At 37.2% G+C, this 10,697-nt stretch overlaps 1 pseudogene; it reads left to right on the forward strand.

Annotated features, from left to right (window-relative positions):
- Window positions 1-9,786, forward strand: part of LOC121031384 (retinol dehydrogenase 14-like) — a 16,931-nt pseudogene extending 7,145 nt beyond the window's left edge.
- Window positions 9,787-10,697: the final 911 nt, after the last annotated feature.

Genomic DNA, 10,697 nt, shown 5'->3' on the forward strand with positions numbered 1-10,697 from the left:
ATGGAAACCAATTTGACAATAAATTTCATATATTAAAAAAAATAAATAAATAATTTTTGAGAAAATTAATAATTAATATTAAGATGTATTTAAAATAAAATAAATTAAGACATATTAAGAAAAAAAAAAGAAACTAAGTAATTTAATGGTCAAGATCTAGTGTAAGACAGAAATTGGGCCCAAACCCCATGCATACTCATAGTCCTAAAAACTATGCCACAATTTCCTCTCAAATGGTGTACTGATACAGGAGAAGGAATCTAGTAAGGGGACATATTTTAACTTGGAAGGAAAAACAAGAAACTATCTTCTCTGCTAATAGCAAAAGAAAAAAAAGTGTTTCTGGATTCTCCTAGGATTTGTCCCCTGCATTACAGATTATAGACCTCAGTTAAATTCTACATTGAATAAAAGACCCTAGAAGTTTCATGTTGTATGTACATTGCATCTGCCAATCTGATTGACTATAAACTTCTCAAGGGTAGATACATGTTCTACACCTGTGTTGTTCCCACAAAACTGAGCTCAGTGATTTCACTGTAGGAGTCTATTTAATACTTAATAAATATTTGCTTGTCAAATTACTGACTGTTTAATAAAACATTGAAACCGAGAGAAAAACAGGGCTACGGTACAGGAACATTTTTGAAAAACACACTCCCTTTCTGAGACACTGCTTCCACTCCTTGCTTAAGTACTCTGTAACTTTGGTGAAATTGGACCCATTTCCTAGTACTGTTTCTCTGGTCTTAGAAGGAAAGGATGGTTCTCTTTTCCCACACCCTTCCTTGGCAATTATAAAAGGTGAGGCTATTTCTATCACTTTTGAAAACAGAACAGAGACACCTTACTTCCAGCTACTTATTAGACACATTCAGTCAATACCACCAATCAATTGTACATCTTTGATTGGTTGCTAAGATAACCAACAGAATGCAGTTAACCCATACTATTTGCAGTTAAGGACATGTATAAATGTAATAGTAACCTGTAACTGCTTAATTCTCAAATGACTTCTTTAAACAGATGTTAGAAGGAAGCTACTGTAACCCTTCATGCACCAAACATTATGGATTCTACTTTAATAAATCCCTAACTCGATTTAATAGCATTTCTTCAATCTACTGGTGGGCTTCTGTTTACAGTGCTCCTGTTTTCAGTCTAATGATATTAGGGTGATCCTGCTGGTATGAAAGAATAACATTTTGTAGGTAAAAGTTCCATGTATGAGAAAGTTTTCCATCTCTACACAACTGCAAGAGCAATCAACAGTCAATCTCAATCTGATTTCCTTTCCACTTATATACTTTCAGCCACCCAAACTGCTATCTTGGAAAGAAGTATTGAATAGTGGCTATTTGTACAGGCTGTTTCAGTTACACTACTTGGGGTCAAATTCAGGTTTACTATTTGTGTAATGTTGGGAAAGTTAACCTCTTTTTGCCTCAATTTTTTCAACTGTAAAAGGAAGATGATAAAAATTAAAAATAATAATATAAATATTAAACATTGATAATTTAAAGGATAATGTAGGTGACTTTCTAATCAGAGAGCCACCTATTTTTAAAAAAAAAAATTTTAACATTTATTCATTTTTCAGAGACAGAGAGAGAGTGGGCGAGGGTCAGAGAGAGAGTGAGACACAGAATCCAAAGCAGACTCCAGACTCTGATCTGTCAGCAGAGGGCCTGATGCAGAGCTTGAACCCACTAACCACGAGATCATGACCTGAGCTGAAGACAAATGTTCAGCCACCCAGGCACCCCAAGTGCCACCTAATATTTTGAGGCAACATTCACATAACCTAAATTTCACTATTTTAGCCGTTTTAGTTATACAGTTCATAGCTTTGAGTACATTCACAATGTTGTGCAACCATCACACTATCTAATTTTCATCACCCAGAAAAGAAACCCCATATCCATTAGGTAGTCAAGCAGTCACGCTCCAATCTCCCCCTCCCCCAGCCCCTGGTAACCACTAATCTGCTCTCTGTCCCTAAGGATTTGCTTATTCTGGACATTTCATATAAATGAAATAATACAATTTAGAGCCCATGAAATTTGTTACACATAATAATTATCATATGCCTAAAGTTTTAAGATAAATAACCAAAGAATTAGAAACAATTAAAAGAGGTTGCCCCTGGAGAGAGAGAGTGGAACGTAGAGTAGAAAGAAATAGCAGGTGAGGCTGATTTTCATTTTAAGTTCTTTACTATTCACTCATTCAATACTATTCATTAATATGTATTAATACACTCTATGTATTAATTATAATTTTTCCTTCTAACAAGGAATTTTTATTTTTATATTTTTTTAATGTTTATTTATTTTTGAGAAAGCGAGAGTGTGAGTGGGAGAGGGGCAGGGGGGCAGAGGTGGACAGAGGTCCAAAGCGGGCTCCATGGTGACAGCAGCAAGCCCGATGCAGGACTTGAACTCACGAACTAAGAGGTCATGACCTGAGCCAAAGTCAGATGCTCAACCAACTAGGGACCCCTAACAAGGATTTAGTATTTATCTCATCCTTTAATCTTATTTAAAGATTAAGTAAGATAGTACTTGTTAAATCTTTGGCCCACCACCTGGGACACAGGCATTTGATACATGTTAGCCATCATTATTACTAATAATTATTAACCAGATGAATTAACCAGGGTTGTATGTTTGTGTTCCCTTCCAAATTCATATATTGAAGTCCTAACCCCCAATGGGAAAGTCTCAGGAGGTGGGGCCATTGGGAGGTGATTAAGTCATGAGGATGGAACCTTCATGATGGGATAAGTGCCCTTACAAGAAGAAACATGAGGGAGCTTGCTTCCTCCCTGTTCTCCACCATGTGAGGATACGTATAAGAATATGGCCCATTACAGGAGTGCCTGGTGGCTCAGTCAGTTGGGCGTCTAACTTCGGCTCAGGTCATGATCTCACAGCTTGTGAGTTAGAGCCCCATAATGGGCTCTGTGCTGACAGCCCAGAGCCTGACAACTGGAGCCTGCCTCCAATTCTTTGTCTCCCTCTCTCTCTGCCCCTCCCCTGTTCACACTCTGTCTCTCTCTATCCTTCAAAAATAAATAAACATTAGGGATGCCTGGGTGGCTCGGTTAAGCGTCCAACTTCGGCTCAGGTCATGATCTCACGGTCCACGAACTCGGGCCCCACATCGGGCTCTGTACTGACAGCTCAGAGCCTGGAGCCTGCTTCAGATTCTGGGTCACCCTCTCTCTCTGACCCTCCCCCGTTCATGCTCTCTGTCTCAAAAATAAATAAACATTTAAAAAAAAGTTTTTAAAAATAAATAAACATTTTTTAAAAATTAAAAAAAAAAAAAAAGAATATGGCCAAGTACAAACCACAAAGCAGAGCCTCACCAGACACCAGCACTTTGATCTTGGACTTCCCAGCCTCCAAAACTGTGAGAAATAAATTTCTGTTCTTTTAGCCACCCAGTCTTCTGTTATAGTAGCTAGAACCAACTAATGCACAAGGTTATCAGTGTTATATGGCAATGGAATCAGAGCCATGTTGGGGACTGATCCTAGAGTTTTTTGACTGAGATAAACATTGAAGTCCCATCTATTTTATGGATATACCACTAATATAATATCAGAATAATTATTTAAATATAATTCTCAAACTCCCTCCATTTTTTCACATGATTAGGTAAATTTTTATTGAGAAGAAAAAAAGTCTTTTAAATAAAACTGAAAGCTGCAATTGAATTCTGCTATTTAATTGTGCTACCTATTAAGTCACTGTTAGCCAAAGCAGAGAGAAAAGTGCTTTGGGGAATCAACAGAACATGGCAGGAGTATAATTTTGAATTACTAACCAATCAGGTCATAATCAGTGGTGTTCCTTACCTCATTGAAAAAGAGAAACGTGGACTGTCCACAGAAGTTAACACATCAACACACTTGATTTTTAAACATGTCTTATCAATGTCACCTATTAACCATTGAACATCAAAGTGACAAGTCAGGAGCATCACACCGAGATTAGGCTAAATGCTGACACTAAAGTATGAATCACAACCCAAATGTGTGCTATGTGGGGTGGGTGAGTTAAAGACATTCAGAACTAAAAGGACCTTGGCAGGCATCCCCCCACTTCTTACACCGTACTACGACCAAACTGCCAACTATCCCACTAGGGAAGTTAAGAAGCTGCTAAGGCATATGTTTCAAGCAACAAGAATAATAAAAAGCAAGGAAGACAAAGGAAAACTGTCAGGATTTTCAGATCCTTTTAGGTCTCTTCTAGGAGACATGGAGCTGTATTTGCTTCTGAACAAAGACTTCAACGCTTCTGTAACCTGAGGCATGGAATCAGTAACAGCAATAAGCACTTTGAAAACATGCCCTAGGTTTAAATTCTAGCTCTGCCCCTTAACTTTATTGACTGGCCTAAACTGTCGACACTGTAGTGTCTTCACCTATTAGATGAGGCTATTAAGAGTGCAATGTCATGATGTTTTTGTGAGGATTAATTATAATATACTAATAATCTTTGTAAAGCACTTAGCCCTATGTCAAACAGCGTTCATTAAATGCTATTGTCGTTATGTTCAATAGTAGAAATAACTCTGATCAAAGCTACACACACATTTGAGGAAAGGATTCTCGTTAACACAAATTGGGCTCTTTATGTCACAATTGCAGAAAGATTTTTACTCTGTCAAACAGTTTTACCTTAGTACAACTGAAACCACTGGGATAAAGAAATCTGCAAATAACTCTCAAGAATAGCCAAATTGTGGAAAAAGCCTAAATGTCCATCAACTGATGAATGGATAAAGAAATTGTGGTTTATATACACAATGGAGTACTACGTGGCAATGAGAAAGAACAAAATATGGCCCTCTGTAGCAACATGGATGGAACTGAAGAGTGTTATGCTAAGTGAAATAAGCCATACAGAGAAAGACAGATACCATATGTTTTCACTCTTATGTGGATCCTGAGAAACTTAACAGAAACCCATGGGGGAGGGGAAGGAGAAAAAAAAAATGAGGTTAGAGTGGGAGAGAGCCAAAGCATAAGAGACTGTTAAAAACTGAGAACAAACTGAGGGTTGATGGGGGGGTGGGAGGGAGGGAAGGGTAGGTGATGGGCATTGAAGAGGGCACCTTTTGGGATGAGCACTGGATGTTGTATGGAAACCAATTTGACAATAAATTTCATATATTAAAAAAAATAAATAAACATTAAAAAAAAAGAAATCTGCAAATACTATCACTTCCTCCTATTGAGCTCAGGAGTGTTCCATGCTCCCTGATGAGCGGAGACAGGAATCTCTCCTTCTGTCCTTTCCAGGACTCCCACAGTATCTGTGTAGAAATAACACTTCTAGGAAAGCAAAAAAAGAATACTCATCTACCTACCTGGGCAGAATAACCACTAAGGAGGCCAATAACGTAGATGCACGACTTGGGAAGTATAAAATCATCCCTAGTAAATTTTTTATAGGTTGTTTTCATTTGGAATTACCGGTTTCAGTTGCCATAGTGAAACACATTTGCTTTTAGCATACTTTTCCTCCTATTCCAGATCTGTTACTGGTCATGAATCTACATGGTCTCATAAAATTTCAAATCTGGAAAGAAACTTAGAGAATTTCTGGTTTCGCCTATTTATATTATAGATGATGAAACTATTGCATGAAGAGATTAAATGGTTAAATTAATGGCTAAACCATTAAATCAATGGTGGCCATTACACTTATTAGAAATGGAGGAAATTGAAGCACATGAAGACTGATTTTAGCCAAGGTACAAAAGGATAAAATGCTTTGCCAGTTATTAATATAGAGAATTACTGACTGAGTCATTGTTCCAACTACAGAATAAAACTCTATTCCTAACTACCAAAGCAAGCAATTTAATAAAAAATAAACTATGCCAAAATGGTTATGGTCACTTTGTTTACCCTCAACCACCATAGGATGCCAGGTAATATCAGCATGCTAATTAATCCTATCCATCTGGCTAATGTAGTCTTTATAATTTATAATCCAAAGCCTTTGGACACAAAGACCTATTAACATGCTAATACACCTTCTTACTATTCTAGCTGCTTTTCAATTAGTAATTATCTGTAGAGTGAGCCAATGAGAGGCAACTTTTCCAAGTGATTAGTACCTTGGAAATCATAGTCAGGCTGGTTGCTGATTAACATTCTTCATTCTGGCAGTTAGCATTTCTCATTCTAGCAAATTATTCTAGTGGGTTCAGTTGGTGGCTTGGGGCCATGGAAATTCAAGCCTATTCAATGGTCAATGACTATTTTGAGAAAATATAATTATGACATATGGATATGAGAACTTAATTCACTTGACAAAATGTTATATCAAAATATTTGTTTCAGTTCTAAAAGACATTATGGAAATAACTGCAGAAATTTGAATTAAAATGTATATTAAATGATATTACTGAATTACTATTAATCATCTTAGGTGTGACAATGGCATTATGGTATATAAGATGGATGCTGAAGTTATTTAGGGGTGAAGTGTCATAATGTCTGCAATGTGTACCCACACAGTTGAGCAACAGAGATGGATGACAGATAGACACATTGATAGATAACAGCAATTTTGGCAAAATGTTTTAAAAAATACAAATGTATATTTCCAGAAAACTACCTACATGCTCAAAACACCATATTTACTAGTATTTGAATTGTACCACTCCTATTTGTCTTTTTCTCTCTTTCTCCCTAAATTGTTAAGAATTGCAGTTTAAAATGAACAAGTGAAAAAACATTGTAAAAATATTTTAATGCCTTTCTATCTTGGTACAAATATCTGTTGGAAATAGAGATATTTAAATTTTGTTAATGTTTATTTATTTTGGGGAGAGAGAGAGCACGAGTAGGAGAGCGGCAGAGAGAGGGAGACACAGAATCCAAAGCAGGCTCCAGGCTCTGAGCTGTCAGCACAGAGCCCAATGCAAGGATCAAACTCAACGAGCCATGAGATCATGACCTGAGCTGAAGCTGGCACTTAACTGACTGAGCCACCCAGGGGTCCCCTGGAAATAGAGATATTTAAAGTTACTATGAGAACTGTGTTCCCACAATCAAGGCGCACACATTCTGGAAATGCAGTCCCAGTCTTCGGCTACCTTAAAAATGCCCATTGGTGTAGATAAAAATGGCTTTGAGCCTACATCTACAGGTAGCCAACTTAGTCACTTCTATGACCTCTTAAGATTTTACTTCAGAATCACCTTCACCTTTATGTGGTGTCAGTTAGTCAAGGTCAGATAACAACATGCTTAAAAATGTGGCTTCATATACATATAAACATAGCTAACTTCACACTCTTTTAAAATTCATTTTAAAATCAAAATAATTAACTGGTTTTAATATGGTGCTCAAACTAAAAATAGAAGTGAATATATCTGCCATAAAAATTAAAATTGTGGACCATTAGACAAGTATGCAAAAAAAGTCAAACCCCACAATTCCAAAAGAAAGAATCATAAGCAATTACTATCAAATTCATCAAGATTTCATCTAAATTTTTTTGGTGTTATTAAAGACTTAATCCTAACCAAAAGCAACCATTGAATAATGATTAGAGTAGTAAACATTCATGGAAACATCAGAACACTATAACTGACATTTCCATATGTATATAAATCCCCCTAACAACTTGCTCTTGATAAGACAACTGTGAAGCCTTATTAGAGCAATACAATGTTGTGGCTGTTCTGGAAACAGCCCATCTTCATTTAATAGCAAATTAAGCAGGCTTTTCAGAGGATTAAATGCCAATAAATAAAATGTAAAATGTCACATTATATATTCACTCACATATTTGATGACACTGACTTTTTTCCCCCCCTTTTTTTTTGTTAAGGAAAACGAATTACAAGTATGTAGTAAAAGATTGAGAAATTGTTCTATATTAAAGTATTAGATTTAACAATAATGCAAAGCATTCTGTAATTGCCTCCATAAAGTCAGAAATTTCACGTTTCATCAAGGATAAACTCCAAAACCTTCACTACAGCAAGATGTTGGTTCATGTAATGCTGAAAACAGTAATACAGACATAGCCTTGTTTTATTGCATTTTTCTTTAAAGTGAAGATTTTTACAAACTAGTTTGTAACAACTTGTGTGGAGCAAGTCAATTGGTGCCATATTTATTTATTGTTTATTTTTGAGAGAGAGAGAGAGAGAGAGAGAGAGAGAGAGAGAGAGAGAGATCATGAGCGGGGGTGGGGGGGATGGTGCAGAGAGAGAGGGAGACACAGAATTGGAGGCAGGCTCCAGGCTCTGAGCAGTCAGCACAGAGCCTGATGCAGGGCTAGATCCCACGAACTGTGAGATCATGACCTGGGCTGAAGTCGGACGCTTAAGCGACTGAGCCACCCAGGAGCCCCCATTGGTGCCATTTTCACAACACCATTTGCTCATTTCATGTCTCTGTGTCATGTTTGGGTAATTCTCACAATATTTCAAGCTTTTTCATTATTGTTATGTTTATTATGGTGATCTGTGATCAGTGATCTTTGACATCACTATTATAATTATTTTGGGGTACCATGAACTGGAATTATTTTGGGGTACCATGAACTGGATTAAGATGGAAAATTAATCAATAAATGTTGTGTGTGTTTTAACTGCTCCACCAACCATCTATTCCCCCATCTCCTTCCCTCTCCTCAGGACTCTCTATTCCCTAAAACACAACAATTCTGAAACTAGGCCAATTAAGAACCCTACAATGGCCACTAAATTTTTTGAAATGGAATCTACTCCTGGTGAAGATGCTGTGACGATTGTGGAAATGACAACAGAGGATTTAGAATATGACATAAACTTAGTTGACAAAGCAGTGGTAGGGTTTGAGAGAATTAACCCTAGTTTTGAAAGAAGTTTCACTTTGAGTAAAATGCTATCTAACAGCCTCACAAGCTACATAGAAATTGGTGTGGGGGTCCTGGGTGGCTCAGTTGGTTAAATGTCTGACTTCGGCTCAGGTCATGATCTCACATTTCGTGGGTTGGAGCCCCATGTCGGGCTCTGTGCAGACAGCTCAGAGCCTGGAGCCTGCTTCAGATTCTGAGTCTCCCTCTCTGTCTGCCCTTCCCCCCCTTACACTCTGTCTCATTCTCTCTCTCAAAAATAAATAAACATAAACAAAAATCATTTGTGAAAGGAAGAGTCAGTCAACGCAGCACATTTTAGTACTGTCTTATTTTAAGAAATTGTCACAGGGGCGCCTGGGTGGCGCAGTCGGTTAAGCGTCCGACTTCAGCCAGGTCACGATCTTGCGGTCCGTGAGTTTGAGCCCCGCGTCAGGCTCTGGGCTGATGGCTCAGAGCCTGGAGCCTGTTTCTGATTCTGTGTCTCCCTCTCTCTCTGCCCCTCCCCCATTCATGCTCTGTCTCTCTCTGTCCCAAAAATAAATAAACGTTGAAAAAAAAAATTAAAAAAAAAAAAAAAAAGAAATTGTCACAGCCATCCCAACCTTCAGCAACAACCACCCTGATCAGTCAGCAGCCACCAACACTGAGGCAAAATCCTGCACCAGCAAAAAGACTGACACTAACCAACAGCTCAGATTCAGCATGTTTTATCAATAAAGTATTTCTTAACTAAGTTATGTACATTGTTCTTTTAGACATAATGCTGTTATACACTTAATAGACTACAATATGGTACAAACATAGCTTTATAGGCACTAGGAAGCTAAAAACTTCATTTGACTCAATTGCAATATTTGCTTTATTGCAGTTGTCTGGAATTGAACCCACAATATCTCTGAGGTAGGCCTGTATACACACACACATACATACACACACTAGCCATTTTAACCTGATTCACATGTTCCCTTCATTTTAAATAGAAACAACACCTCTCCCCCCAAAATAGACTCTGGTTGATAGGCAAGTCAAAATCTGGAATTCCAACAATGGTATGTCAACATGCGATCTTAGTAAATATTTTTGTGAAAAAAAAAAAAGAAAACACACACACACACACACACACACACACACACACACCAGTCTATGAAGGTCCTAACCCAAACCACACCTGACCTAATAAAATAATCTTTGAATCAAATAAGAAAGATGTGATAAATATGTTTTTTCTTTCATATTCATGCAAATCTGCATTTCTGAGAAAATTCTGGCTCTATATAGAACTTTATATTTATGACATCTTTTAGCGTAGGAAATGAGCTAGAAAAGAACAAGAATAACCACAATGGAGAGAGAAATATGTGAAAAAACTAGAAACAGAAAAGTACAAAATGGGTGAAGTCATAAGAATTTTGACTCAGTAATTTTTGACATTTAATCCCTCCTTTCCCCCCGCCCCCTGTTTCTTTTCCCAGAGAGTGATATGCTGACAAACCAAATGATTGCAAAGATCCAAGATCCATTTGCTTGGATAGCATCTTTATCTCCTGAATTTTCTAAATGCTTTTTTTTTTTTTGCCTCTCCTTGCTAAAATCTTCTTTAAAACAAAAGCAATCTTCTGAGTTTATGATGAAATCTCTCAGTATTAAATGCTAATTTATTACATGGTTATAAAATTGCAATACCATCAACCCTAGCAATAATGAATCCCTATGGTCTTTGGTTTCACGAGGAACCTGACATATCATTGGGAAAAAAATGAAGTAACATAATCAAATGTCATTGTTAATGATATTCAATTATTCCACCTGTGACCT

This window comes from Herpailurus yagouaroundi, unplaced genomic scaffold, assembly GCF_014898765.1.
Source record: "Herpailurus yagouaroundi ecotype Mexico unplaced genomic scaffold, PumYag 141, whole genome shotgun sequence".
Taxonomy (NCBI): Eukaryota; Metazoa; Chordata; class Mammalia; order Carnivora; family Felidae; genus Herpailurus; species Herpailurus yagouaroundi.